The sequence below is a fragment of the Caretta caretta genome, chromosome 2, assembly GCF_965140235.1.
Source record: "Caretta caretta isolate rCarCar2 chromosome 2, rCarCar1.hap1, whole genome shotgun sequence".
Taxonomy (NCBI): Eukaryota; Metazoa; Chordata; order Testudines; family Cheloniidae; genus Caretta; species Caretta caretta.
In genome coordinates, this window is record NC_134207.1 from 160,035,396 (window position 1) to 160,059,591 (window position 24,196).

General features: G+C 48.0%; 1 protein-coding gene across 6 annotated transcripts in view; it reads left to right on the forward strand.

Moving 5' to 3' along the window:
* Nucleotides 1-24,196, forward strand: part of MOCOS (molybdenum cofactor sulfurase) — a 484,231-nt gene that overhangs the window by 427,269 nt on the left and 32,766 nt on the right. For 5 of the 6 annotated variants that reach the window (XR_012667119.1, XR_007355095.2, XR_007355096.2 and 2 more), the window contains exon 16: nucleotides 16,897-17,059. The gene's annotated coding sequence lies outside the window, so the exon portion shown is untranslated. Of the gene's footprint in view, nucleotides 1-16,896; nucleotides 17,060-18,787; nucleotides 19,053-24,196 lie in introns of all 6 variants that reach the window. The other variant, XR_007355097.2, reaches the window with a different exon arrangement.

The window sequence follows — 24,196 nt, forward strand, 5'->3', positions numbered from 1 at the left end:
AGAGGACGTGCTTCCATGCTGATGATGCTCATTAAAAGAAATTAAACTTGTGACTGAACTCCTTGGGGGAGAATTGCATGTCTCCGCATTCTGCCATATATTTATGTTACAGCAGTCTCAGATGATGACCCATCACATGTTGTTCATTTTAAGAACACTTTCACTGCAGATTTGACAAAACACAAAGAAGGTACCAGTGTGAGATTTCTAAAGATAGCTACAGCACTTAACCCAAGATTTAAGAATCTGAAGTGCCTTCCAAAATCTGAGAAGGACGAGGTGTAGAACATGCTTTCAGAAGAGTTAGAAGAGCAACACTCCAATACGGAAACTACAGAACCCGAACCACCAAAAAAAGAAAATCAACCTTCTGCTGGTGGTATCTGACTCAGATAATGAAAATGAATATGCATGGGTCTGCACCGTTTTGGATTGTTCTCGAGCAGAACCAGTCATTGGCATGGACACATCGCCTCTGGAATGGTGGTTGAAGCATGAAGGGACATATGAATCTTTAGTGCATCTGGCACATAAATATCTTGCGATGCCAGCTACAACAGTGCCATGCGAATTCCTTTTCTTACTTTCAGGTGACATTGTAAACAAGAAGCGGGCAGCATTGTCTCTTGCAAATGTAAACAAACTTGCTTGAGCGATTGGCTGAATGAGAAGTAGGACTGAGTGGACTTGTAGGCTCTATAAAGTTTCACATTGTTTATTTTTGAGTGCAGTTATTTTTTTGTACAAAATTCTACATTTGTAAGTTCAACTTTCATGATAAAGAGATTGCACTAGAGTACTTGTATTAGATGAATTGAAAAATACTATTTCTTTTGTTTTTTACACAGCAAATATTTGTAATAAAAATAATATAAAGTGTGCACTGTATACTTTGTATTCTGTGTTGTAATTGAAATCAGTATATTTGAAAATGTAGAAAGTATGCAAAACTATTTAAATGGTATTGTATTATTGTTTAACAGTGCTATTAATTGTGATTTATTTTATTAATTTCTTGACAGCCCTAATTATTTGTAAATAATATTAGTGTTATTTATAAAACACTCTTGTGCTGAGGTGGCTAAGCACTGTGCAATTAAGCAGTTAATGTTTGCAAAAGTCTAGAATACACCAGAATGCATGTACAACTCTCCAGTAGCTGGACATGCCCTCTGCTCCCGCAATGATTTGGGAAAATGTGCCGTCTATCAGATGAGATACTTCAGGAGTTATCCAGACATGGTATGACATTTGATAATTGCTGGAGAGAGAGATATGATAGTGGCGCTAACATGAGAGGACAGCAGCAAGGTGTGCAAGCTCGTTTAGTACAAAAGAACAAAAAGGCATATTTTGTTCCTTGCAGATGCCCTTCCTTAAATCTAGTGTTGAGTGATGCAGCAAATTCCTCAAATGGTTGAAAACTTTTTGTGGTGCTCTTCAAGAAGCGTACAATATATTTGTAGCTTGAACAAGTCGGTGGACAGTTTTGAAATCCTTTGTGGGGAAAAAAAATGAAAGCCTCTCTCCAGCCCTGCAGTTTCAGACACAGAGTGTGCAATCGGCGCCGTTGAAATGGAGAGAAATGACAAAAGATAATGGGATATATGCAGAAGCTGGATCACTGGTGGAAGAACTCCCCTCATTTCAGTTCATTGTCTCACTTGTGGTTTGGCTTAACTAACTGCTTAAAATTGCTATTGTAAGCAAAAAATTGCAGAGCTCAGTGCTTGATTTTGATTATGTCAGGAAATTAATTGAAGCTACTCGGACAGAAATACGGAATTATCATGCAAATGGATTTGAAGAGTCATTGTTAATTTCTAAACAGATAGTCGAAGAAACATCAGTGCATGCGGAGCTAGCTGAAAGAGAAGCCCGCAGAAAGAAGAAATTGTTCAGCTACAGAGCAGAGGATCAAGTCACTGGCAATGGGAAAAAAGAGATTTATATTTGACTTCTTCAGTATTGCTATGGACTCTGCTCTCATGAAGCTGGGAGAATGTTTTGCATTATTGTGAGAACACATGAATGTGTTTGGATTCCTGTGTGGTGTGTAGAACATTGCAAATTTTTTTCCAACAAGTGAATTGGAAAAATTGTGCAGGAATCTGGAATCAGCTCTGATGGCAGTATCATGGATGCAGACGTCTACTGGTACGTGAACTCCAGCATCTTCCTGGTGTTTTGCCAAAGTCTGTGGATGCCCTTGAGACGCTTCAATTTATTTTCTGGAGTGGTTTGTGCATGGTGTCCTCAAACACATGTATTGCTCTGCAACTGTTTCTCACAGCTCTAGTATCTGTGGTGCCTGCAGAAAGAAGTTTCTCAAAGCTTAAGTTAATAAAAAGGTATTTGAGGTCTACCATGTCTTAAGAGCATTTGGTAGGATTGGCTACGTTGTCCATAGACAGTGACATTTGCAAGACTCTGGACTTCAAGGACCTGACAGAACAATTCATCAATACAGCACTCTATTGCTCACATACATGCTGGAACTAGGGGTGCTCTGGGTCGCATACCCTGGCTTGAAGTGGATTCCATTATGTACAGGATTTACAGTGTGATTCACTGGCTCTCCGCACCCACACGATAAAAATTATTCCAGTGCCCCAGATTACTCAGCATAAACAAGGCGAGAAAAATACTCATTATACTTTTTTTCCAGTAGTTATCTATTGATAAAAGTAAAACAGGCTATTTGTTTGTTTGTTTGTTTATTTCTCTTTGAAGGTATTTGCAGTCAATTACTAGTTGTGGATTGCCACACATCATTATTTGCATATTTTGATTACATTGGTAAAGGAATATTATTAATGGAAAGGGAGGGCCACTAGGTTCTCCTGAAGGACACCTCCACATTTTGTGCTACAGCACTGTGGACTGCAGACGTGACCAGAAGGGTGGGGAGCTGTGTCCCTAAGACTTAGAGTCAGAGGACTGCACCCCCATTCCAAATGATGGGTACAGCAATACCTACTAATAGAAAGATGCCTGGGGGGCAGTAGAGATGTCCACCTTCACCCCAACGGAGCATCTTAGTGGTACCACCTGTGACAGGGCCCAATCCTATTTCTAACTCTAACTGACTTCAATTGTTCAGCATCAGGCTCTGTAAAAAAAGAGAAAGTGGATTTCCTTACTGTGCCTCTAGATGGCAAACCTGATCTTTTCTATGAATCTTGTCACTTATTCAAAAGTAGTAAATCTATTCTAGCTTGGCCACACTGAATACAGCATCCTCGGTGACAGGGCCATCGGTCAGCCCTGGAATGGCAAGTCCTAGATTCCTAGGTAAATTTGTTTAGAAAACAAGTCAGAGGATGTTATATAAAGTCCTTAAGATATGCCTTTTGTTGTTTAACATGATTTGTAAGGGATGTTAGTGAAGTCTTATACCAAAGACAAGGTTTCATGAAAACTTTTCCCCTGCACGTGATCATGAAGGGTGTCACTCATTTTGGACTCACATGTATTTGCCACACATAAACCTCGTACAATCTCATTGTTTATTAATGTCAGTCATTGACTTCATTACCGGTATGTCATTAAACAGCAAGTATAAGGAATTTGATATATAGTCAAGAAATGGATAATCTAGCCCTGAGGCCTGATTCTGATCTAACCTACCACAGTGTAAATTAGACATAAATCCAGTGAAATAAAAATGATACCAGATCTGTGGCCTTTAGGTGTTACCACAGTATAAATCTTAAGTACAAATAATAAAGCCTTGACAATCCAGTACCTGTATAGTCACTTATATAAGTACAAAATAAGGCCTAGATCCTCAAAGCTGTTTAGGCACCTAACTTCAAAGTGTCTATGCTACCATTCTGATATGGAAGTGTTTCATACCCACTCTGGTGTACATGATTCCACAGGGTGCAAGGCAGTGGAGAATCAGGCCCATATGTCTGTCTGCCATCTCATCAGGAAAACAAGAATGTATTCCCAGCCCAGTACTTTAAGCTTTGTGTTTAACACTGAAGGGGGCAGGGGCTTTTCAAAAACATTTTGCACCTTCTTCCACTCCAGTCCTTGCCACTGTCCAAGCTGCCCTTGTCACTTTCCCCAGGTGACGTGTCTGAAATTACTTTGTAAACTTTTTGGAGGGAGTGGGGGTCATCTTGTTCATCTCCCAACCAATGCTGTACTCTGCTCCATATTGTATTTTGTCCAGTCATGTTGAAATAGTCCAGCAATGGAGTCTGTCACTTACTTTGGGAGATATCTCCACAACCTTAATAATCTCCACTTAATTCTGTCCTTCAGTATAAGTTTGGCCTCTCTTAGTTTCGTCCCATTACTTATTATTACAACCCTCAGCCTCCTTGTTGCCTTTTCTCCTCTTCTTGTTAGAGTCACTTGTTGTGTAATGTCTACAATTAGATTGTAGATTTGACTAGGGATTTTTATTTGTTCTATAAAACATCTGAGTAAACTTTAAGCACTGTGTAAATAAATAATTATCCCAGTTATACTAGTTCCACTGCCCTAAATAATCGGTCTCCCTCGTTTCTTTTTACGCCCTTCAAATACCTGCAGATTATTATCATGGCTCCTACCCTTTGTGACTGCTTAACCTAATCTTAATCTTTCCTCAGATCAATCCCTCCAGCCCTGAGATCATTTTTGGTACCCTTTGAACTCCCTCTAACTTGTAATTATCGTTGTGATAATGAGATCCCCAGAACTCAATGCAATATTGATGGTGTGGTCTCAGCAGAGCCACAGTGAGAAGGTTCTCACAGCTCTTTGAAGCAATGCCTCTTGCAGTAGCTTTTTCTGCTGCCATATTGTATTTGCACATTCATATCTAATTTGTTAACCATGATCACTCCTAGGCCTGTTCCAGTATTACAGCTTTCCAGCTTTCTTTTTCCCAGTGCATACCTGTGCTCTGGATTATGAGCCAGATTGTGGCTGGCACTTTAGCAGCTGTGCAAGTTGCAGGAACACAAGGAGCCTTTTCTTCTTATTCACCCCCTATTGTGCCAGCCACAGCTCAAGTTCCTGTGCCCTTCTGAGCTCCCTTTTAGCTTCCCAGAAGCACTAGCCACCCAAAAAGAACAAGGAATGATTGGGTGACGCTAATAATCCTTTGCTGCTCCGGGCAACAATGTTGGTTGGCAATGAGGTGGACATGCTGTGACAGATATTGCAACCCCGTGCAGTATCTCTGGGTACAGTTGTATTACATTTATGAATGGTTCAAGTATGATTGTGTTCTACTCCAGGAGGGTATGGTTACCACAGCTTCTTCGGGAACTAAAAACAGTGGGGTGATGAAGGTGACTTGCTAAAGCTAAACTGTTTTAGAGAGGTACCAACCCCTGGTTTAAATTGCGTTTTCTAGAGATTCAAACAAGGAAAGGGCTTTTGAAATAAAAAGGCCCTTCTGATCTGATCCAGCAAACAGACAGGACTCCTCTGTCCAAGGGGTCCCGGACCTTGCAGAAAGATTAGAAAGATTTTGGTCTACTAGGGCACCCTAAGACTGGTGGGTAGCTCTGGTATGTTTCATGCGGGTTTAAATCGGTTTATTGTTTAATATGTTTCTCAGTAATGCTTTTACCTTAAGAATAGATGTGCTTGCTTAGAAAGAGCTGTGTGGTCACTTGCAGCTGCTGGCAATACCATGCTCATAGTCCTCAGAAAGAGAGAACAAAGTACAGTTGCTCACCTTTAGGCAGACTGGCATGCTGGGGATATCACAGTGTAAGGCAGGGAGCTGTGCAGCTTTTAAACTCTTAGTCAAGGGTCTCCGTCCAGAGATGGATGATGTCTGGAGTCCTGAGACCTGAATTGGCACTCCTAAAATGGACCATGGAGGGAAGGATACTGGTGCAATTACCCTGACCCTGTGACACACAGAACATCCATCCTCATAGGGCATGGCACAACAGTGCGCACAAAGCTTCCTTCCTTAATCTGGTTCTCTGGTTTCACAGATAGATTTAGCTTTCATTTTTGCCTGTTGAATCCCATTTTGCTTCCTGCTCATATTTCTAATCTCTCTCTATGGCCCTTTAAATGGGTTCTTTGCCCTCACCAGGGCTCAAAACACCCTCCAGCTTAGTGTCATCTATCAGTCACACTGATGTGCTGTTTACCCTTCTTCTAGACTACAAGTGAAGATGTCAAATAAGACCGTACCACACACAGATCTTTGTGGTGCATTACACACTTCCCTGCAATCTAATGCCTTGGTTTTACATCAGGGAAGAGAGAAGTAGCTAGCATTATAACTGTCTCTTTCAGTGCAGTAGGCTTTACTTTCTGCATATTCAGGGAGTTCCTAATGACAAAACTGATATAAAGACATACTTCTTGTTCTCCAAGGTCACATCCTAGAGAGCCAGGACAACTCCAGGAAACTTCTTGGGGAAATAAGACCATGGCCAGAGTGGAAAATTATTAGGTTATTGACTTCTGTGCAAAATATGCTGAGACAGAAGGAGTGGCCATGTGCTTGCTGGGAGATCTGAGCTCAGGGTTTATTTCCTTACTGACTTTTGTGTGATACATGCTGTAGATTCTGTGTCGTCCAGCTGAACAGTTCATGTTTATGTTCTTTTTTATTATGATTCTGTTGTGGATATGTGTATGATCACCCTATGCATCAATTTTCAGGGAATTTATATTCTATTCCTCCCCTTGTATTATTGGGAAATACGCAGTCAGAGTCCTGAAGCATTTGTATTTCTTCATGGCTTAGATTTTTCTGGCATCCTGGCACAAACATCAATGGAAAATCTCTGAGGAAATTAATTTTGCTTGCTTCTAATCACATGGGAATAGGTCATGCAAATTACACACACAGACCAGAGTTTAGGAAGGTTGTAGTCCCACTGCCGCAGGACACAATGTCAGGTCTCCTGGAGTGTATGGAAACTACCCCATCCCTTTGTGGAGTGCACCTATCGCCCTTGAACTTGCCAACTCTGCTGCTCAGTGTGTATGGGGATTAGGGCATGAGCAGAGCCACAACTCTCACTCCTCTTCAAATGTTTCTCCTCATGCACTCCCCCAGTAGACAGGAAGCAGCCTCCTGTGAATATTTTGCCTTTGATTCCAATCTCACTCATATCAGCATCAATCAGGAGTAACTTCAGGACAGCCAGTGGAGTCACACAAATAAAACCAATGTAAATAAGATCAGAATCCAGCAGGTCATTTATTCGTTCATTCGATAAATAGAGAAGTATATGTAAGCGGGGGAATTGTCCCGCTATTGTGGGGAACTTTCCTGGCTTCTGTATTACCCCGGTGAAGTGGGCTAGCGAAAGGATCTGAGTCCTCACTCCCACTTCCTTTACCCAGGGGCCTCCCTGCCCTTGAGGACTCCCCTTCCACTCTCCTGTCTGGCAGAGTCCTCGTAACCCCAACAAGGCTGGGCCTAGGATTCCTGGGGGACTCGACCCCCAACCCTGCTGTGGTCACCTAGGACAGGGGCTAGGGTGTCCCCACTCTGGGGTACTCTCTCTGCACTGGGCACTTCTCTGACCCACTGACCATTACATACAAGTTAAAGCAAATGCAAGTTATTTAATCAACAATTAATTTTAAAAAGAATAAGGAAAAATGGGAAAGGTTAAAGGAAACACATCAACCCGCTCCGTGGCAGGGAACATCACAAACTGTGTCTCTGGAATGTCAGGGCAGTTCACAGTCTGTTCCTTGTAAGTCCCAGGCCTTCTTCTCAGGCCCTGGCTGTGCTGCAGGGGTGCTGTGGGTTGGACACTTGCTCTGGTGGTGGCCACATGCTCTCAGGCTCTAAGTGGTAGGACCCTTCTGCCCAATGTCGCCCCCGCCCTGTTGGGGTTACTATCCAAGCCTGGCCTGCAGAGCCTCTTGGCTGAGGTGTCTCCCTGTGCTGGGCCCGCTGCCCAGGGTCCCCCTTGCTCTCCCAAGCTGCTCACCGCACCCAGCTCCGGACTGCTCCAGCTCCACCACTCTGTCTCAGCACTGCTGCTGCTGCTCTGCCTCCAGCTCCCTGGGCTGCTTCTTTGGCCCCTCTGCCTCTGGTTGCTACAGCTCTGCTCCCAGGACAGGTCTGCTCTGCAGGCTGCTTCTGTGACTCTGCTCCCAGCACTGACCTGCTTCGTGGACTGCTTTTCTGGCCCCTCTGGCTCTGGTTGCTGCAGCTCTGCTCCCAGGGCAAGTCTGCTCTTTCTGGGCTGTGATTCTTGCTTTGGGGCTGCAGCTCTGCTCCCAGGACAGGATCTGCTCTTTCTGGATCTGGCACAGCTCTGCTCCCCAGCTCAGCTTGGGCTCCTGCTTTCTCCTTAGCTCGGCCCCACTCTGTCTGACCCAGGTAAATCCAGCTCACACGGAGAACGAGACCTCCTTGGCCTCCTGACTCTCTGATTAGCCTGCCTGCCCTGTCATTCAGGCTGCCCTGGAGCATTGGCCTCTCCCCATTGTTCCTGGCGATTATCAGTCTCAGGGTTCTGGTTTTCCATAGAGCCTTCCCTTTTTAGTACCGGGAGCTAGCCAACCAAAACACCCCCACTGAATGTTAGTAGGGGGCAAGAGTCCCCTTACATATAGTTCTTGAGTTCATAGGCCATTTTAGAAGAAAAAATATACATAATGTGAGAGGTGTCTGAAATGTAGTTGGAATAGGGCTTGAAAGTAAACTGGTACTTTAATCACATTTGTTACTTGGATTGGTCTGGGTTATATTGGACTGTATATTTATGTGATGTTTCTGCATCATACTTTTAAATATTTAATCAAGATGCTCTAAAAAAATTCTGTGCTTCTGGATGAGCCTATGCTTTGCAGGTCCATTCTATATGTTATCCTCAGTTGTATTCAGGATAGCAGATAGTAAAAAATAAATATACTTTCTCAGAAAGAAGAAGAGAGAACTGCTGAAGAAGGCTGGATGGAGTTTTTTGTAGGCTCCATCCCAAATCTGCTCTTTCAGATCACCACCTGTATCTTGTTGCTATCATTTCCCCATTCCTTCGATTAATTGTGAGCTCCTCAAAGCAGGGACTGTCCTCCTGAGCGTCTAGTACATAGTGGGTGCTTCCTGCTGCTTTCTTAGAAACAACAACTTCATCTTACCCAAAAGAGAACTGTTCCTTGTCTATTTGCAAACAATATAATAAAAAGTAAACTAAAAAAACCCTGGGACAAGATACAAAGCCCTACCAGAATGCCAAGAGGCAAGGAGCTAATTTCTTGGCTTGATCTTCTGCAGGTGTACAGGGTTGGGGCAGGGATAATGAAGCAGAGAGCCAAACACCGGATCAGGTACTCAGGACAAAACCAGAGAACTTTAGAAAGAGTTCCTTGGTATTACAAGAAGCCTGAGGGGAGGGAGAGCTCCACACCGAGTTGTTAATCTGCTGGTCATAACGGAGGCTGGGTTGCTTCTGTAAAAAGCCTTTTTAATGTAAATAGTGCTCTTTAGGTTTCAAGAAAGCCTTAGGGAAAATGACTCGCTTTGTGAAAGATCCTTGTTGTTCCTGGACCTGCTGGCCCACTCAGCAGCTTACATCTCCTCACTATGTTTGGTCACAGTCATATTATAAATACATAATTCTATATTTAGCTAGCAACTCCTATGTTAAACCTATAATTTAAAATAATGAAGGAATCTAATTTGTATCAGCAATGCTCCCTGTATGAGCTCAGTCTAACCTATAATAAGCTAATTTGTGAATTACTTGTATTTCCCTCAATCCAGCCTAAATGTGAAAATAAAAGGACAGACTGCTACTGTGACTCATCATGAGGCCTCCTTTCAAAAACAGGGCTGTGCTGGTTAAAATGCATTTGTTAAGGCATATACACACTTAGCATTTTCTCAGTCAAAACTAGATCATCAAAATAAGTGAGCCATGTGCTGTTTGGTAGGTTGTTTTAGAGATGATAAAGATTAACAAACACATCACAACTTTGTTCATATGCAGCAAACAACACTGGCTAAATGGTCGCAATGGTTTGTAATTTGACTTTTGAGAAACAGGCAAGCCAAGGGTTAAGGAAGCACTTATACATGGGTACATTTCCAAAGCAATATGAGATTGAAGTTAGTAGAAGAAAACATGTTTTAGCATGACCTTCAAGAAGGTTTTCAATTTGTTATTAATATGTCGACTGTCTCCTTTCCCTCCAGTGTTAACAGTAGCCTCTCCCAGCTTTCTCAGTACTTAGATGAAATCAGCACATGCATAAAGGGCATATGGCCAAAAGTGAAAATGAACAAGACTGAGGTGATGGTAACAGAAAGAGCTCCCCACCCCCGTAACAGGCCCACACAATAAAGTTACCTGCCCCCAGGTCATGATGAAGTTGATTCAAAGCCTTGCAATCCCTTTAGACTTGTTCATTGCTCTTGGCCACCAGAATGACCACGGGGCTAAGGAATGGTCATCGCCATCTGCACTAGCCAGAAGATTGAGCCTGATCTTATTGAACTCACATTTGGCCATAACAGCTAGACTCGACTACTGCAGTTTTCTGTATCTAGCAATGAGATGCCTTGAGAAAGCTCCTGCTGCTTTAGAGTTCAGCAGCCTACCTGTTTGGCTGGCAACACATATTACTCCAATATTTTGATCTCTCCACTGGTACTGTTTCACCCAGAGCCCAGTTCAAAATCTCTGTCCTGACTTTCAAAGCCCTGCATGTGAAAGTGGGCCTAGCTCCCTGAGACTCAGTAACAATAAACTCACAAGGTAGCTTCGATCCATTGCAATAACGACCTGCATACCAATAGGGCAACCAATCAAATTTTCCTAGTACCTAGGCAAAGACAGTTTCGCTCACTACCAGGTTAGACAAGAATGACCACTAATGTTTCTACATTTAGAGCAAAATGCAAAATCCATCTATTCACCCTCGCTTCCCCTGCAATAGTACCTAAGGGGCAAATCCTCCCCCCTCTTAGGGTGACACAGTAATTGGTAGAACTAGATTCTTCCCTGGAGTCAGGGGTGTGTAGAGGTGTGTCTTGGCTTTGAGGCTTATCAGTGGAGTCACTGGGTACTGAAGGAGTGGGCGTGAACCCACTTCCAAAGCTATGTAGCAAGAGCCTGACAAACAGGCCCTCTGGTGCAATCCAAAGAAATGCGCGTGTTATTTCCTGACATATTGCATGACCTGGATCAAGTCTCCAAAGGCAGATACCCTTGCCTCATGTCAGGGGTCAGTTTCTAGTATGCTAGGAACTCCACAAAGCCTGATCATCTGTAGAAAAATGATTCCCAACCCCACTGATCGTGAGGCATCTCTGTGCTGTGCTGGAAGCCATGTGCTGTGCTTGCACCTATACTGCTGTTCCCTACCCCCATTAGCAGCAGTGAGCGCTCAAGAACCTGTCGCTATTGGCTTCTGATCTTAACCAGCATACACTTCTTAGCCAAATTTGCTGTTATTCTTGATTATGGACTGTACCTTTTTGCCCATACAGCAAACGTCTTAAACAGCTTCCAATGTTCAGTCACATATTTCTGTCTACATATTTTCTCCCAATCGGTTTTGCTAATAATTTTCTGCAGCTTCAGGAAAGTTCTCCTTTTGAAGCACCAAGTATAAATATTATTGATTAGGCTTGTCCTCTGTTTGCCTATATTCAGTATAATCAGGTCATGATCACTGGTCCCTGAACAACCACCAACTTCCTGTCTTGTGATCAATGAATCTTTAAGAATCATAATGAGGTACAAAATACTTGCCTCCTGTTGGCTGCAATAACTATTGTGACAGTTCTGATTTAAACTTTCTCTGAGTTGTCTGCTGCTTGGAGTGGCTTTCCCCCTCTCTGCTCTGGGGTATGGGCCCTGAGTTCTGTATCTTGGCTTCTCCTGTGTCCACTCAAGGGGGCCCCTCCCAGTGCCTGGAACACCAGGGTGTTGTCCCTTGGGAAAATGTTTACTATCAATTAATATATGGGATGTGATAGGTGCTGGAACTGGGGGTGCGAGAGAACCCCCTGGCTTAAAGTGGTTTCCATCATATGCAGGGTTTACAGTTTGGTTCAAAGAAAAGGAGTACTTGTGGCACCTTAGAGACTAACCAATTTATTTGAGCATAAGCTTCCGGGAGCTACAGCTCACTTCATCTCAGCACCCCCCACTATATACGTTGTCCCAGCACCCCTGCTGGGTGTGTAGTTCAACATACAAGAATTAAGATAATTATCACAAGCCCCGAAGTAATTATACAACAACAGGGGAACTTTATTAGGTACATTGAACAAAGGCTCGGGGATAATGTAAGAATAGGAGTCACTAGCACAACACCTTAAACCCTCTGTGACACTGCACCCCATATTCTTCATAATGATGTTATTATGATACGATTATGACATAATTATGATGTATTTTATGCAAGATAAGTCATGTGAGGTATCAGTACACCTCACAGCTGTACAGTTCCCTGTGCAGCGCAAGATGGTATAATTTTGGGTTTATACTCCACAGGAGGTGCGTGCATGGGGAGCTGGGAGTTGCCTTTGCTATAGCCTTCTTATGCAGGGGCTGGTCAGAGAGCCTGCATGTACCTGCAGCTGGGTGTGCCCTACCTGTATGAATGCTGGTGAAAGTGCAGGCTGGAGGGCTTTGCAGCTTGTCACAGCAGTATAGTGTGAGAGGGACCCCAGGCTGGTGGGTCAGGGGGCTCAGTGGTACCCTACTTCCAGATTGCACCCCAGGGGAACCTGTCACAAACACTTACAATGGGTCTTGTTACCCAGCTCCGTCCCAATGCTTGACTAGGCAGATAGTGAGTTGAGAATCAGTTCTTCATTGGGTGATGCAGCACTGTAATTGTTGGCTGGCTTAAAACTCACAAGCAAAATAAACAAACATGGGATTTTTTTACAAGGTCTTCACTCTAAAACGTAGGATTATCCTGCGGCTCCCTGGTCAGCAATCCATTGGAAAATTAGGTCGGCTCTGAGTAGCCTGACCTGGAATCACTTCTCAACCTCCTGGGTTGCAGGTCTCTGCTGGGCTGACATCCTTCAGTGACCCACTAGCTACCCACCAAGAGAGCCCCCTTGGGTCAGAAGGGGAAGTTTAATGGGAACCTCCCAGGCTGTGATGCTTCTCTCTGCTCCATTCTAACAACAGCCAAAAGTGAATGTAATTAGTAAACCAAACCCTTTGTCTCTGAATTCTGGCTTACGATTGGGTCTGGTGGTAGCTTCCAGCTTGTTCTGTCTCTGCTCTGGACTCTAGGCAATCTGGGAAGCGGAGTCCTGAGCCTCCTGATAGAATATACTTTTGTACCGAAGAGGTCTAACTTCTTATAGTCCTTAGCCTTTGGCATGGGCCCCTGTTGTCCTTGCCTCTCACTCTCATCTGCAGCTGCTACCACTAATGAGCCCAGTGGTGGGGGAGAATATAAATACTTAAACCCCTTTGATGGGACAAAGTACTTGTGTTCCATCCTCTTTGCCGTGGGGTGCAGAGAGGCTAGAGTCTGCCACAAAGTTTTAGTTGTGGCCTTAATAGTCTTAATCAGTAGCAGGGCAACCCAGGAGGGGCCCACAGGGGCCAGGATGTCCATCACGGGGTCAGTGGTCTCAGAGACTTACTCTGCTTGAAGCCCCAAGTTCTGCTCCATCCTCCTCAGGAGCTCTTCATGGGTCTTACTGTCCTCAAAGGTGGGTGTTGTGGGTATCCCCACCACAGCCTTGTCTGGGGACAAGGAAGATGATGCTCAGACAGGGACAGGCCTTTGCTTTTGTCCTTCTGCCCCAAGGGCATCACACGGTACAAGCTCCTCTAGCTTGGCGTCTGGCTCAGTGCCGTGATGTTCCTGAACTGAAGTGGGAGGAGCTCTGCTCTCCGAAACCATTGAGAGAGACCTCCTTGAATACGACCTCTGAGCCTGTTGGAACGCCCATGGTGTCCAAAAGAACCTTTGTGCTGGCACTTGCCATTGTGCAGGCCAAAGCATGGGAGGAAAGGGCTGCCCCACGTCAGTCCTCGAATGTCTCTGCTCCAACAGGTGCCGGCTCCCCCTCAAAGTGTAGGACTCTGGCTCAGACTCCAAAGGCGACCAAGGGCGAGTGATACCATGGCTGGCTTCCCTCTTGACAGTACCGAGGGTCTTTGCTATGCTGGTGTTCTCGTAGTCTGGTGCCCGCTCCCTTCTAGTGGGAAATGGTGGTGCCATGAGGGTTCTCAGCTCCATAGTCACCTCAGTTGTTTCTGGTGTGGAGGGAAGCTCTAAAATCTCCCTTGGGTCTCCCTTGGAAGGGAGTCTGGCAGGACCGGACTCAACTGACCTCTCATGGAGGCCGGAGTCAACAGTACCGCACTGGGTAGTACAGATGTTGAGTGGCCCGGCGCGGGGCGCACTTCGCTCGAATCCTTACACCCTGCTGGCCTTGGTGTAGGCAAGCACCCTGTGACTTCTTTTGCTTCCTGTGTGGCACTGGCAATTGAGAGCAGTGCCATGTGCAGAGCTCTTAGGCGCCGGAGAGCCTTGCTGAGCCCGAAAATCTCTGACAGAGTTCTTTCTTAGTGCTGAAGTCTTGGGCACTGATGCTGCTGTGCTCTGCACCGGGACGGACATGCTGCATGGAGAGTTGGCTGAACTCAGCTCCGAGTGCGGGCAGAGGGCTGCCTCCATTAGGAGGAACTTCAGCCTCTGATCTCGCTCCTTTTTATTCCTGGGATGGAATCCCTTGCAAATTTTGCAGTGATCCTTCTGATGGGATTCTCCCACACACTTCAGGCAAGCTGTGTGTGTGTGTGTGGGGGGTCACTCCTAGGCATAGATTTATGACAAGCCCAATATGGGTTAAACCATGGAGACTGAGGCATGCCCTGGTCCTGGAGAAGGAAAAGAAAGGGGGGGGGTGACCCTGATTAGCAGGGTCCTAACGACCCTAACTTAACACTAATCTAACTATCTACAGGTGAGAAACAAAAGTCCATTAGAGAAGCACTTGTGAAAGCAAGAGAGAACCAAGCTTTCTGGTCAACCATCACAGGCAGTAGGAAGGAACTGAAGAGGTGGGGGGTAAGCAGGGCCCTACAGCACCATGAGGGCGTGACTCCGGGGGGCACCAGAGCCAACCTGACAGATACCACTAGAGGAAGAACAGCCGTGCACTCAAACACACCTAATAGGAAGCTACATGAGCAAGTACTCGAAGTCGAACCCTATTTATTTCCACAGATTATAGACAGGTGCTTAAGGAGAAGCTCGTCTTGCTCTCTGGTTTGATTTGGTGATCTCCATGGGATCCCCACCAGTTCCTTTCCTGGTCTTTGTTAGTTAGTACATTAATCTATATGCATTGAAGATCCTGCTGTTTAGAACTACTGATAACTCTTAAGAAACGTAATGGTGTCTTTAATGTAGAGCACCACCCTCCCCACGTCTTCTACTTACTCTGTCCTTCCTATAAACAGGTTGTAGCCAATCATTTTAGCATAGATAGAACACCATCGCATGATAGGGAAGACATATGCAGGGAAGAGATGGGTGCCATTTGACAAAGAAGGGGAAGGACATTTTAGGACTCCAGTTCACCAACCTAGTGAAGAGGGCTCACTAAACTATGGTTGAAGGTGGCCAGTGACAAAAGCCCACAGATAAGTAAAAATGGTACCCTGGAAAATAATCTGCAAGCTGAGGAGGGTAGAGGGGGCAGAAACATGGGAAATTGCAGTAGGGTCATAAGAGAGACAAGAGGGAAAATAATGGGACAACCTACCAAACCTCTTAGCTGTCTATATAGTAATGCAAGGAGTATGAGAAATAAACAGGACAGACTGGAAATCTTAGTACACAAACAAAATTATGGTTTAGTCTTCATCACAGAGAGTTGATGGGATAAATTGCACAACTAGAATATTGATATTGATGGGTATAACTTGAAGTATAGGCAGGGAAAAATGAGAGGCTAGATTGCATCATACCTGAAGAATGTATACACTTGTTCTGAGGGCCACAAAGAGAAAAGAGGCATCCCTGTTGAAAGTCTCTGGATAAAGTTAAAAGGGGAAAAACAGAACTGGGCCACTGCTCCATCAGTTGCAGGTCGATTAGTTCACCATTTACTTGGGCGAGTTTTTTGTACACCTTCAGATCATTCTTTTGTTTGTCTACAAACCTCATGCTTGATGCTATCGGGTTTAGGTCTGGGCGGGGGGCAGGTGAAAGGATGCCGTGTTTTCTTGATTGCAGTGGGAGGGTGGGGTGCAGCTCCTATCAGGAAGACCTTTCACACCTGACCATACCGATCCTCTCAAAGTGCTCTCCAGCCACTGGGAGAGGCACTAGTGGGCAGCTACCTGCTGCCCAGGTTACGTTTCAGGTTGGAGCCAAAGCCAACAGTGTTTCAAAAGACTCTAGGCCACTGCTCAAGATCAGGCCCTCAGTGGGTCTGTCTCCCAGTGAAAGCACTCTTTTGTTTTGGCTGTGATGTCAAAGATGGCCACCTTGACCATAGTCAGGCGTGGCCTGGCATCCAGGCCACAATATGAGGCTTGTACTGGCCCCATCAGACAAGATGCTAGTACTTGGGTGGCCACTATGCAGCCATGATGACCTGATCAAGATGATGAGGATGCCTTCTGGGCCATCTTCAGGCCCCTTCTTTGTGAATTTTATCAGAATGCTTGGATCTGAAGTGGTGCTTGAAGGTCTTGCTGCAGAATTTACATTTGGCCCCTGCATTGTAAGAGGGTCACTAATTGTTGGACTAGGTATTGTTGCTGTTCTTATTGATGAACTGCCAACTTCTGAATAAGCTCCTGCTGTTTTGTTGCCTGTTGTTGTTCCTGGGTGGCCATTTGTTGGAACAGCCGGTACAGTTGTTGCTGCTGTTGGGCCGCCTGTTGTTGTTGTTGGCTGTCCAACAGACACTTAAATAATTTTTCCATATCTATCCCTTTTCCTCTTTTTTAGGCCTTACAGAAGATCTGGGACGTTGCCTGCTTTCTCTGCCAAATTGTGATGGGGGATGGACTACCAGTGGTTCCAACTAGTGGTTAGGTCACTGGGTCGCAACTCTCCCGTTTCTGGCCTCCTTCACCAGCAATCACTCCAACACTATTGCATCCAGCTTTCGGTAAGACGTGACTTGGCGCTCTGGCCAGGTCACCAATTTAGTTACCCCCCTTCCGGGGAAAGAAAGTCCAACAAAATGTATATAGTCCAACATCGCCACAAAAGAAAGGGTCTTCAACCCACATCTGGTCGCCTGTGAGTGGTATACCCTTGACTCAGGGCTTCCAGTGTCTCTATTCTCTCCAAGGGAGGGTAATGGGTTTTATGATCCCTCCATGAAAATGGGGGTTGGTAGGGGAACCCGGACCCTCCCTCTTCACTGGGCATGTGGTCAAATGCCTCCCCCATGGTCCTCCAGACATTAGAGCAAAGGGTTCCTTAGTCTTAGGGGAGGGTTAGCCCCTTCTCTGAGCCTGGGGTAGCTGCTGCCAGCAGAACCTCTCCTGCAGCCAGGACTCCTGCTGCACCCTTATTCAGGAGCTCTTGAGGTAAGTCTCTTGTTCGCTGCTATCTCTACCCCTCCTGAACTGTCTGGCTACCTTTTAAACTCCTCCTTCAGCTGGAGCAGGTTATGCAAGTGCAGTGGGGCAGGCTCACAGTGGTCCAAGACTGCTCTCCAACCCCTGCTGGTCCAGTGAGGAGTTTTTGTATCCCATCACAGGTGTCCTAAAAGGCACAGTCTCTGCAGCACCTTAGGCACCTGATGAAAAGAACAGATGGTGTGGAACTGACGCATCATCTTGGCAGTGACATCCTCCTGCTGCAAGAGAACAAGAGCCTGTCAGAGACTGGGATGGTCCCCAGGAATCAGGGGAAATTAATGGCAACTGGAACCAGTAGCATTTCCACCCAGCATCTGCCCATGTCTCAGGGTCAGATTTACCCACCTGAGCCTGGGGATGGACTCTTGTCTTCCTCTCTAGTGACCTCCAGTGACAAACACCCCCCCACACACACACACACTCCGGTGAAGGGTGAGCTTCTGCCTCCATTCCCTCAGCCTCCCTCTGACACCTGTTCAACCTCTCACCCACCTTGGGATGCAGCTCAAGTTGTCAGAACTCTCTCCTCCATCCCACCCTCCGACCTGGATAGGGCAGGGAGGGGGCTGTAGTGGGGGGCAGGCGGGGCAGGAGGGATTGTGGCAGCAGTGAAGTGGGGTGTGGGGAGGTTGAGACCTTTTCCCAAGTCACCCCAGTGACTAAAGCTGAAGTCACAGGATGGCAGCCCTGGTGAATGGGGCAGGTCGGCAGCCCCTGCTGACTGAATCCTCCCGTTCTCTCTAGAGCAGGTCCAACCCTGCCAGCAGCAGGACAAGCTTCCCTTGCCCATGTGCCTCAGCCCTGCCTGGTCAGTCGTCATCACCAGTCAGTCCTTGGCCTCCCAGGCTGCCAGTGATGGGAGCAACTCTGGATGGTGGCTCTGACATGGACACTAGGCCACTGGGAACTGGGTCAGGCCCTATGGGGTAGGAAAGGCTCACAGACATCTCTAGGGGATACTCCTGACCTTACTATGAGCAATGGCAGCTTCCTCTCTTGATGTTACACTTGTAATTAAATAGCCCTTGCTAAAGAGCCTGCTCTGAACTGTTCATGGACAAACTGGCTCCATCCTGGTCATGGAGGTGAATTAATCTCCCCTCCCAATGGCATCCACTCTGACTCTCATTTCCCTCCAGGCTTGTTGCTCCAAATGGCAGTAAAATGGGAATGACTTTCCCTGGTCTAGAGGCGAAAGGCCACGGGTCATTAAATCTAATCCAGGTGTTTACCTCATCCCCCAACAGCTGGTCGGCTTCCCCCAGAATGAAGTAGGCTAAGACCAGACCAGCCTGGATGATCCATAGCAGGGGGTCATAGATGGCCAGCGTAGCTGTTTGGAGGAACGATCTTCTCTGCTCCTCTGAGACTATATTTCCAAAGACCTAAAAACAACAGAAAATGAGTCTTTAGATGACTGCACAGAGACTGCCCAGACTGCCCAGAGACTGCTCCAAATCCTGGGACTGGAATCGTATTGCTGTCTGGTGGCCCAGTCACAGACACTGAGAGGTCAGCAACTTCTAGTGGCTTTTTCTGGAGTGGGATTCACAGCAGGGGCCATGATGTGCTGAGAATATATCTGCGTGGGTGAGCTGGTACGCTCTGGAGTGCAGCTCTCTGAGATGTTAGGGTACCCTCCATTGCCTTCAGCAGAGATACTTCCTGGAAATTGATGCTAGGGGTGTGGGGCTATTCCCCTCCCCTCTGTGATTTCTCTAGTAACTGGGTCTGCAGTTTGTGGATTTGTTCCAAGGGGAATCCAAATTGCAGCATAACATAATCAATGTGATCCCATCACACAGACAATAGTCCCCTGTGGGGGGGGGGGGGGTCTGATTCCTGACATGTGATGGAACTTGGCAAACCCCACCCCTTTTCTGGGCTTCCACAGGGAGCAGGGAATCCAACAAGGATCTGGTCAGGCAATAGCTGGGTGTGTCATGGCCACTTACCAACCCAGCGGCTCCCCTGTCAGCCACTCACTTGTCAGCTAGGCAGTCAGGGATAGGAACTGGATCCCCAGAGAATGAATCCTGCAATAACTCACCAGGGATTCTTTTCGTGCCACATAAGAATGGATCCATGGAAACCACAGCCATTAGCAAAGCTCCAACCCTGGACTTATAGAGCCATCCTCTCCCACTGGGTGCTGGATAGGGAACTGTGAGCTAGAAATAAGGAGTGGGCTCTTGTCCTGTCTCCAGGACGCAGCCACTGCAGGGAACCCAGCCAGCCCCACTCCCCTGAGCTGTGTCATGCCCTGGCAGAGTGTCCTTACCTCCCGAACCCTAGTTGTGTTCATATAGCCCAGGATCCTGCTATACTGGTGCCAGTCTCAGCATCACAGATCTTCTGCCTCATGGATGGTCAGCCCTGGGAGAGAGAGAGAGAGAGAGATACATTTGTTATTCTGGTTGCAGTGTCTGTGTTCTTCCAGTCCCATTGGGGGCTACACAGTGGAAGTAGCCCTTTCTTCATCCCTGCCTGAATGGAATAGCAGGGCTCCCTCCAGTGGGTGGAGCATCCTCGGTGCCTTGTGGGGGTCCGATCCTAAACTAGGGAGGGGAACAAGGAGAGAGAAAGATTCATCATTAACTTAGGGTCAATCGCAGAGGAGTCAGCAGGTTTCAGCGGGGATCCCATTACCCAACTGGGGTCAGTCTCAGGAGGGGAGTGGGGTCATTTCTTCAGGGGTCCTGTTGCCCAGCTTCCCTCTGTTTTTGTCTTCTCTTGGGTCCCATTTCCCAGCTGGGTTCCTTACCTCTCTGATGTTGCAGCAGCTGATAGAGCTGGTAAATCCCCTCCCTGGCCTGCCGGCTGATGTCCTTGGCTGTTCAGTTATGTGCAGATCCAGCTAAGCCATGAAGTTCCCCATCTTGGAGAACTCTGCTGAGTTCTAATGGCAGAAAGAGGAGAGGAGACTCTATCAGCATTTTTCTGTCAGCTCCCAGTCCCCCCTGGGCCAGGAGTCTCCTTCCCCTCAGCCTCTCTGCCTGAGATGTTGAGGGAGAGGAGCTAGAGCTAGACCCTTCATTTTCTCTGCTGCCAAGGGAGTCTGGAGCAAAGAGATGTGGGCAGGGCCCTCCATGAGCACTCCCAGCTGCTCCAGGATAACAAGAACAGACCCAAGGCCAGGCATGAACCTGGCTGGAGCAGGGGCTAGAGTATGGTCCCTTTAAATGCCCAGTTATCACTTAACCAGAAAAAGAAGAACTTGACTCAAGCCCAGCTCATTCCCTGCTCTGACTCTGCCTCCCCAAGAGGAACACTCCTGACCCACAGCCCCTGCAGCAGCAGATCCTACAGCCTGTCGGTGCCAGCCCACCCACGCTTGGAGTCAGGAAGTTGGGGTCAGAGGTCACTTACATCAAACTCAGGGAGGGTGATGGTGAATCAGAGTAGGGTCATGCTGCTCCTAATGGCCCTGGCTCTCTCCTGGGACACCCCTGGACATGATCCAGAAGTTTACGTGCTGTGCGGGAAGGAAGCAGGTCAGGATCAATGGGCAGGTGCATGTGTTGTGCTAATGAGTCCCTCCCCACCCCAGGGGGCTGAGATATTGTGCGCAGGGTGGAATATCTGAGTCATTGATCGCAAAGCTTCAGAAGGGGATTGTTGCCCCCAGGACGATGCTTGTATCCTGCAGGTCACAACTTCTCAGTGTCTCTCTAAACTGGGACAATATTTGGTGTCAGGGCTGATCCCATCCTCCCTGAACTCCTGATTCCTGAACAACTCACCAGGAAGGAGACAGACCCCTCCCCCCTCCCACGCTCTCAAGTCGTTGGTTGGATGAAGGGCGTGACTGTGAACACAATCCCCCCAGGAATCTCAGGGCCCACTGGAGAGCAGGGCTGATTCCCTAGGGTCCTCCTGTTTCTCTAGGAAGGAGCCTGTGCCTCTTCTCTGAGGACCGTCTCCTGGATCTCACAGGGTGGGTGGGGTTCAGACTCTCACTCCCCATGCCAGCTAGGGGCTCTGTGGTTAGTGCTCAACAGGACCAGGCAGAGCTCTGGGTGAAGTCCCAGCTCCTTCCTCTGTCCTTCAAGGAGGAAGGGCCTGACACTGCATTGCACCGACTGCCCTGACCAAGGATGGCCCACTGGGGGCCCAGCTAGGAGAACAGACTGGAAAGTGGATCTTCCAGTCTCTCCTTATCAGTCCTCCTAAGAGTTAAGGTAAAATTGCTCCCCACCCCTCCTCATGGGGGTCACCTCCAAGATGTACTGGGGCCTGTCTGTGCCTGGGAACTCTGCCAACAGGTTGCCAAGCATGGCATCCAGGAGCTCTGGTATGACCTTGTGCAGAGCCTGCAAAGCAAGGGAGAGTCATGGGTAAGAGTTAGGAAAACTGGGGACAAAGGAGACAAAGAAGCATGTGAGATTCAGGCTGCACTGACACTTTCCAGTGAGGAAATTACACAGCCAGCACCCCACACAGCCAGCAGGATCCCCTCACCTGCCTCCTGCTCCTCCCATTCCTTCCTGCCCATCAAACTTGGCCCAGGATTCCTGCCCAGCTTGGTCCCATTCCCCTTCTTCCCTCCTGTCAAAATTTCCCCCATCCAACACCATCCCAACGACTGAGCTGGGACCGTCTGATTCCTTGTCCCCCCAGCCTCAGCTGCCCCTTCAGCTCCATGATTCCCCCACTCTCCGCTAGTGACCAATCTCAGAATTTCTCCCATTTCTTCTCCCCAGTCCTCAGCTCCAGCAGTCTTGCCCACTGCTGCCACCTCCAGCACCAGCCATCCCCCATCCATTTGTCTGGGGAGACCCCTCCCATCCCATGTCTCTCTCCTCTCTCCAGCTGCCAGGTGCCGTGTCTCACTCACCATAATCCGCTCCACCACAGCTGCCTTGCAGCAGTGTAGTTCCAGTGTGTCCTGCCCTCTCTGCTGTGCAGCGAGACACACGGGTTGGATGGCGTGCAGGAACATGAACTGCTAGACCTCCTCCTGCACCCTCCAGGAGTGGGGTTAGGGGAGAGACAGACTGTTAGCCAGGGACCTCCCTGCCCCACCCACACTAGCTTCAGGAATCAGGCCTCAATAGGGGAAGGTGGGGAACTGCCCATTTTCCAAATCACCCATAGCCCCTACACAAGCAGGGTCAGGAACTGGGTTAGTGCCTGTGTGGGGAGGGGACCCAAGATTGTGGGAGACAAAGGCTCACATCTTGGGAGTCCCAGATCATGTTGGATAACAGTCCCAATTAGGGGTGGCAAGGTCCCCTACATGGGATGCTGGGAAGGGGAAGGACAATCTCGGTTCCAGCTCAGCTGGGGAACATTTGTACCTTTTCTCTGTCCTGGAGCTGCTCTTGGATGTTCTTGAGAGCAGCCTCCTCTGTGGCCACATCCACACATTCCTCCTTCTCCTTGTCCTCTGAGTCCCTAGGTGTCCCTGAAACAGGGAGAGAAGGGGACAGGGTGACTCCTGCTGCCACTCGGGGGAAGAACAGGGGCATGGTGGGGAGAGCAGGGTTAATGTCCCCCCCTTCCCGCCTCAGGACACAGGGCAGATCCTGCTGGGAATCAGGGCTGAGCTCCTGGGGCTGGTTCTTCCCACACAAGAAGCCCAAGAGCCACTCTGCCTGGCTCCCCTTCTGGGCCAGCTCTGTTGGGGCCTGGCTGCTGCCTCTGCTGCCTCACCACCTGTGCCGGGAGTGGGTTTCCTCCGCCAGAAGGCTGGGCATTTCCACCTCCTGGCCTGGCCAAGACCTGCTTCCTTGCCGGTGGGACAGAGGAGCCGCTCTGCTTCTGGGGAAAATGGCAACTGCTTCTCTCAGGCTCCAGGGCCACCTGCAAAGCCTTCTTCCTGAACATCCTCAGGAATCTGGCCATCCTGGAACTGAGCGGGGAACAGGTGTGAGTGTGGGGTCAAGGCAGCCTCTCACTAATGGGCCTTTTCAGTCCCACCCCATCCCTGCCACAGCCAGAGCAGCTCCTCCTCCCCCAACAGGGGGTGCAGGGAGTGCAAGCTACATACACTGGCAGGAGTTCATTGCATGATCTGCACCCAGCGTTCCCCCGCGTCATCTCTAGTGCTGCCATACCCAGAGAGTCTCATCCTTTTGGAGCTGTGGGATCAGTCACAAAGACAATCAGTTTCTTTGGACAATCAGCCCCCTCCTGCTGTCCCAGGCCACACTTCCACCCAGTCTAGAGAAGGAATAGAACCCAGGAGTCCAGATTTCTCTTGGGAAACCGTTCCCCACATCCAAGTCACAAAGTCCCAAGTCATAGAAAGCCCAGGGGCCCCCTTGTTTCCCATTGATTTCCATGCGCAGCAGCTCACAGGGTCTGGCCCAGCTCAGAGACTCTCAGCCTGGGGAACAGTCTCCGACAAGGGAAGGGCTGGGAGCCCCATTGCTGGGAAGTTTCCAAACGCAGCAGGGACGGCTCTGGAGAAGCCCCTGCCAGGTCTCAGAGCGAGGGGCTCCTGGGAGCTGTTTGCAAATCAAATCTTCTTTGGGAGAGATTCTCTCCCCCTATTTCTGCCTCTCCCCAGACATACAGGGGACGCCACTGAGGAACCCTAATGCCACTCACTTGCTCTAGGTGGTGCAGCGATGGATGGAGGATGTTCAGCTATCCCTCGCCCTCCTCCTCACTGTCCAAGGCCAAGGCAGGCTGGAGAGGGTGGTGACCTT